Raw genomic sequence first — 7,295 nt, forward strand, 5'->3', positions numbered from 1 at the left:
CAGAACACAGTATAAAAAGACCAAAACACTGCTGAAGGAAGCCCACACATTCCCCCTAAATTAATACACAATCCCCCTTTGGTAATGTGATGTGATTTTTTTTCCTGTGGCAGCTATGGAATTCTACCTGCTTTTGACAATATTGTGATGTTGTGCAGTCTATATGGTTTTATAAAAACATGATAATAAGTGAATATAATGTAACTGGAATAGTTTTATAAAAACATGATAATAAGTGAATATAATGTAACTGGAATATGCTTTATGCAAAAGGTCTCTTGTAAGGTATCATTACAAAGCTTATAATATACTGAGTGTGATCATCCTATTTGTATAAATGTACCACTCTTGTATCTAAAACTAGAAATATAAAATATAACTCTGAGGGCCTATTGTAATTATGCAAAGTGTGGGCCATTAATGGTGGTTTGGAATCTTGATGACTCCCATTAACCAGGACCATTGTCTTCAGCTGGCTAAAGAAGGAGCCTCTCCACCCCCCAGGATACTTGAAGGAAACTGGAACAAAGGACAGTAACTACAGGGGGTGTGAGTGATTGCTGGATCCAGGCTAAAAGGAGATTAGCCTGTAAAAGGGAGCATTCTGGAACTGGTGAGGATCTTATCTGTATTTAGTTTGATTAGACATAGATTTGCACATTTTATTTTATTTTGCTTAGTGACTTACTTTGTATTGTCTGTTACTGCTTGGAACCACTTAAATGCTACTTTCTGTATTTAATAAAATCACTTTTTACCTGTTAATTAACTCAGAGTATGTATTAATACCTGGGGGAGCAAACAACTGTGCATATCTCACTATCAGTGTTATAGAGGGCGAACAATTTGAGTTTACCCTGCATAAGCTTTATACAGGGTAAAACGGATTTATTTGGGTTTAGACCCCATTGGGAGTTGGGCATCTGAGTGCTAAATACAAGCACATTTCTGTGAGCTGTTTTCTGGTAAACCTGCAGCTTTGGGGCAAGTAATTCAGACCCTGGGTCTGTGTTGGAGCAGACGGGAGTGTCTGGCTCAGCAAGACAGGGTGCTGGAGTCCTGAGCTGGCAGGGAAAACAGGAATAGAAGTAGTCTTGGTACATCAGGTGGCAGTTCCCAGGGGGGTTTCTGTGATCCAACCCGTCACAAATATAAAATTACATATCATTTGTAATATACTGTATCTGCAGGCTTCTGTGGATAGTTAACTCTCTGTTAAGTTTTATGGCCAGCATCAGCCCTATGTATGGGGACAACTGTACTGGAAGTGGGATTCACACCACAGGAGTTCCTGCTCCTGGCCGACTTTCCATCACCATTTTGGTTTATAGAGGAGAAAAATATCAAAATTGTTACTTAAGTGTTTAATGATTAAAATAAATGATTAAACATAAAATAGTGCTTCACACTTACAATACATCTTTTCCAGCACCTCTGAATGACTCTTGCAGCCTGGTTCTGTTTGTCTTCTTCCATTGGCATTTACAAATGCCTAAAACAATAAGGCTATTATTCACAACTATTCAATATTGCCTCAGTTGCTATTTGCACAGCCTTTTTCTTTTATAACCAGTTTAAAGTAAGTATCTGGTAAAAAACACTTTTTAAAAAATGTCTGTCTTTTAGGAGTGTTGTAGCTGTGTTACCTCACCCACATTAGCTTTTAAGACTTGAATTAAGATGGAGAAAAAATAGGTTACTCATCTATAACTAGTTTCTCCAACTAAGTGATATCCCCTCTCGACCAGTAATCTTAGGTAGAAATTACAAAATAAAATAATTCATAGAATTTGGATAAGTAATTGTGAAATACAGATACAGACAAAAAACAATACCTGCTTTTCAAAGATGGTCATGCACAGTTGCATTCAGCATGGATGTACTGTTTGAAATCAAAGTGATTTAAATAACTGATTTTAATCATGCTTTAAATCAGCAAGCAGGAAACCTTGATTTAAATAATCAATTTTAAATTGTGATTTGCATTTGTACTTCAGTTCTTTTTCTGAAGAAAGGTTGATTCTCATTGGTTGGATTTGCAACTAAATATGGCCTTTACACTAAATTTGGTGCTTCTTTTTGCTCACCAGAACAATACACTCTATTTATCTACATTAATTTAAGCAATTATAGAGCTTAACATATATTAATACAGAGTCTTAATTTTTACATTTTTTATTATGTAGAAAATGGTGAATGATACATTTCTTATTCACTAGATGATTTTTTTTTAACTTGTGATTTGTGGCAAGCTCTATTTGGATGGAAATTCAAATTATATTAAAAATGCAAAAGCACAACATTTCAATTTGTTATTAAATAAAACTATCTTAAATGTGCTACATTTATCAAAATATGTTTTGCATTTAAAACTATCTGATTTATTAAATAATGGAATCATTAGCTGTAGATAGTGAATTTATTTGTTTCTTATCACCTTAAGATTTTAGAACTAGTAGATCTCATTCTCTCATATGTCAGACTAAGATTTAGTCACAGATATTTTTAGTAAAAGTCATGGACAGATCACCGGCAATAAACAAAAATTCACGGCTCATGGCCTGTCCATGACTTTTACTGTAAATACCCCTGACTAAAATTTAGCAGCTCCTGGAGCCCGGAGCGCCACTGCTCTGGGGGACCCTGGGACACCGCTGCTCTGGGGAGGCCCAGGGGCCGACAGCTGGCCCCTGCTCTGGCGGCAGGGGCTGACTACCCTCTGAGGCCCAGTGTGGCTGGCCCTGGGGCTGCCCCAGCAATGGCCAGTGCAGCTGGCCTTAGGGGCCGCCCCAGCAGCCTCCTGAGCAGCTGGTCCCGGGGTCCACCCCAGCAGCCACCTGAGCGGCTGGCCCCCAGAGCCACCCCAGCTGCCACCTGAGCGGCTTCCAAAGCGACCGGCACACACACCCCTCCGGCAGCGGCTCCTAGGTGGGTTTGGGGGGTAAGGGGTCTCCGTGCACTGCTGCCAGCAGGCGCCACCCGCACAGCTCCCATTGGCCACAGATCCTGGCCAATGGGAGCTGCGAAGTTGGTGCTTGGTGCGGAGGCAGCGCGCGGAGACACTCCCGCCCCCCAAGGGCTGCAGGGACATGCTGACCACTTCCGGGAGCGGCGCAGCGCAGAGGGAGGGAGGTAGAGTGGTCAGGGCGCTGCCTTAGCCCTGCTGGTACGTCTCTGTGTGTCTCTTGGGGGGCAAAGAGGCAGCGGGTCTCCGTGCACTGCCCAGGGCGGGGGCAGCGCATGGAGCCTCCTCCCCCACGTTGGGCGCGCAGAGATGTGCCAGCAGCCGACCGCTCCGGGAGCAGTGTGGGGCCACTGGCCACGGCATGAAGGCAGCCTGCCTGCCTGAACCCTGCTGCACCGCTGGCCGGGACTCAGGGGCAGGTTGTCAGATGAGATTTGTCCTGCGTTTTGCCCCCCCCCTTCATTGGGGGCCCCGTGCCCTCCTGGCCTAGAGTTTCTCTCCCCTGCAGCCAGTTTCTCAGCTTTCACTGGTCCTGCAGTCAAAAAGTCTCTTCTCTTTCCAAAAGCCTGCCCCTGTGTTCTTCTTCCTGCTCTACATTTTCTTTGTCTGTCTGACACACCCCATTGTTGGGGTCCACTAGGCATAGCTACCAGGTAACTCGGGAGAGTGGAAGGCCAAAGTGTCGATGAAACTCTTTTGTTCTGGGCCTATCTGAAACCCCCAGACTCTATCTTGTGAACTCTCATCTATTTTTGTGCTAACTGCTTACATGTTAAAGCAGAAATGTATTGGTCAGCTATTTGCTAATTGGCTCACTTGGCTCACAAGTATATGTAGCTGTGTCTCCAGATATTCCCAAGGCATTTAGTGCAAAGGGTCAAGGGATGTACCTTGTTTTCTCTTTAAAATGACAAATGTATCCGCAACAGATGTCTCTTGTATCCCCCTCCCCAGAATAATATATGTATTCTGTGTAACCTATTATCTATAGGCCAGCATAATGATGCAAAAGGATAAGTTGTTTGTCTCTCTGTATAAAAAGGGCCAGTTCGGCCATGTAAGGCGTGTCTCTCCTCTGGCATTAGCCAATGAGAGCTCACCCGCCTAGCTAATCGATTAATAAAGAACCTGGTATCCGTCTTCTTGTCTCTCCGTGCCTCCTTGGTGTAATTAGGTAAGCTCCGGGAGGAAACGGGCCCTATTTGGCCAACAAACTGGCGACTCCGCCGGGACTTCTCTCCCTGTGGAGGACACTGACCGACGACCGAGGGCGATTCCGAGGAGTGGCCACCTCGAGCTGTTGGTTTGCTAGGGCCTCGGGTAGTCACAATCGGTCGGGGCGGCTGCGTCCTCTCTAAAGAGAACTCCTAACGACACGGAGATAAGACGGTACCAGAAGAAGGGGAAGGTCCAACAGCCGGACGCGGCCACTCCGGGCGGTAAGTGCGTTTACCTCTTGGGTTTGAGGGATAACGCCCCCGCAGTGTAAATTGAGCCCTTTGGGTAATCCCTGTGTGGGAAGGTATTGTAGATGGACAGATGTTTTGTGGTCATGATAACTAAGCCAGGCAACGGTTAATGAATAATTTTACTAACTTCTCTAGTCTGTGGGCCGTACTGGACAATTATTGGGACGTAGAAAAGCCCCAGGGCTTGCTTTTATTTTTGGCAGGGATATTGTTTTTTTTCATATTAATGATATGCTGGAAGCCAAAATTGTGATAACCAGGTCTAGGACTTAAACCGACTCTAGCCGCACCGAGACTCCTGCGAGGGGAAACCCCGTGACCAGGATATCTTGATCGCAAGGGGGGTCGGTCGAACCCGTGACCAGGTTTAATTAGACACGAGCATAATGGGGTCCGGACAAAGCACATATGCTGGGACACCCTTGGAATGTATGTTAACATATACGTTTATGGTGTTAAGAAAAGGATTAATATTTTGTTTAAGTGCCATTTGACTCCGACAGGCTCGGTAGTAACGGCTGTTAAACCCCAGAACCCTCCCACTGTTGTAATGCCAGAATCGGTGTCCCCTTCGGCTCCTTCACCCCCACAGGCTTTAGAGAGTACCCCCCCCCCTTGGTGGGATTGTATCCGTTGATTACTGAGAGTGTGGTAGCCCGTCCAGGAACACAGGATCTTGTGTCATGTTGCTTTTAACATCTGGCTGCTTTTAAGGCAGAGGCAGGAGAATTCTCAACGAATCCAAGCAAGTTCATTTCTATCTTTGAAGGTTGTCTAGCTAGCCATAAGCCTCACGAGGGAGGATTCGGGTAGCCTTATGAGAAAGAATGTTTAAGGGAAGAGACCAGGAAGGGTGGGGGCTAGTTGAGAAACCCACCCTCCTAGCTAAATTGGTAGTGAAAAAAAAAGCCGGTGCCCATGGAAGGGACGGTTCAGCAAGAAAAGCAGGATCGGGCCCAAGCGGGCAGGCAACAGATAGAGAGATTGGAAAACAGGTTGGAAACTTTGAGGGCATAGTGGAAGGAAAAGAGTAAGTAATTATAAGCATGGGGATTTCAAATCCCCAGGACAATAATTGGAATGGTAAAATCTGAGTAGATTGGGTGTCGTTTTGGGAGACAAGCAAGTGATTTAAGAAAAGAGAGTGAGAAGTTAACTCTGTAGTTGCTAGAGGGAATCAAGCAGTGAAACTTGGTAGGAATGTCTGTAAGTAATTCAGGCAAGAGGTTATTTAAGTGGAATTATTTGACTATGAATATGTTAGTCTAATTTGTTGAAGAACACTCTTGTTGTATACAATCTGTGTTTTATAAGTTTGAGATGAATTGGTATTGTTTTAAAGTTGCAAAACTGAGAATACTTTTGCCAGACACAGGAAACTAGTGTTGTTTAAGGTATTTAGCATTTAATCTTTAAGGTGACTTAACGCTTTATAAGATTTAAAATGTTTTAACTAAAGACCAAAGGTTGTGGCTGCAGCAGGGTAGTCAAAGCCAGGAGAATAAAATATTTGAATTTGTTTTTGGGTAACAAAATAGCAGATAAAAGATCTGGTAAAGAAAGAGAAGGCATTTAAGGTTTAAAAAGGGAAAGCTATTGGACACCAGAGGTTGTACGGAGTGAAATCCTCAGAAGTGAGTGTGCTTGTCCTGGTTTGTTGTTTCAAAGCTTTGTACAGAAATTATGTTACTGGAAAGGTGTATGATGGCAACGAGTATGTGTTAATGGTTGGAGAAAAGGTGTATGAGTGAAGAGTGGAAGGTTCCTTTGGAAGTTAGAAGAAGCCGAGAAAGGGAGAAGAGGAAAAAGCACAGAATGAGTTAACTGAGAGGAAAATATAGCTAGCAAGCTCAGTCATGCTGGCCTCAGTCCAAGGACAGTGTTCACAGCCAAGACTTTGTTGACAACCAAGAGAAAGGGGGGGCTGAATGTGCCCAAGCAACTGGATCAAGTTTCAAAGGGATGGCCAGCCTGTTTGAGGGCGGTCGCAGCTACTGCTCTAGTGCTTGGGGAAGCTGACAAGCTGACACTGGGAGGATCTGTGCAAGTGTATATGTTCCCCATATGGTCCGAGCCTTGCTGGACACTAAGGGTGGTCTTTGGCTCACACAGGCTCGGGTTGTTCGGTACCAGGCGAAGCTGTTAGAGAATCCTGAAGTCACCCTACAGACCTGTCCCTCCCTTAATCCAGCTACGCTGCTACCAGAGACAGAAAAGCAGGAACATGACTGTTTAGAAATCATAGATGTTCAGTATTCTAGCTGCCCAGATCTAAAAAATCAGCCACTCCCAAATGCTGACTTGGAATGGTATACAGATGGAAGTAGTACTGTTGTGGATGGGCAAAGGGGGGCTAGTTATGTTATTGTGTCTCTTCATGATACCGTGGAAGCTAAGAGTTTACCGGCAGGAACATCTGCCCAGCTTGCTGAACTAGTGGCCCTGACTCGGGCACTTGAGCTGGCAAAAGACAAACGGGTTAATATTTTTATTGACTCAAAGTATGCTTTTGGGGTATTGCATGCTTACGCTGGTTTGTGGAAGCAAAAGGAAATGCTAACAGCCCAAGGCTCTCCGGTCAAGCATGGGTCTCAAATTCGCTGGCTTTTAGAAGCAGTACAACTCCCCTCAGCAGTAGCAGTGGTGCATTGCAAAGCCCATCAAGGGGAAGATCAAGATGTAACCAAGGGCAATGCCAGAGCAGACAGGGAAGCTAAGCGAGCTGCTACCCTGAAATCACCAACAGAGGAGAATGCCCAAATGTATGCCCTCGTCCCATCAGTGGGTGAGCTTGCAGCCCTCAGTACTCCCAAGAGGACAGAAACCTGTCTGACAGTCTCGGTCTCCAGGAAAAGGAGGGA

This window comes from Terrapene carolina, unplaced genomic scaffold (assembly GCF_002925995.2).
Source record: "Terrapene carolina triunguis isolate 2854851 unplaced genomic scaffold, T_m_triunguis-2.0 Scaffold138, whole genome shotgun sequence".
Classification (NCBI taxonomy): domain Eukaryota; kingdom Metazoa; phylum Chordata; order Testudines; family Emydidae; genus Terrapene; species Terrapene triunguis.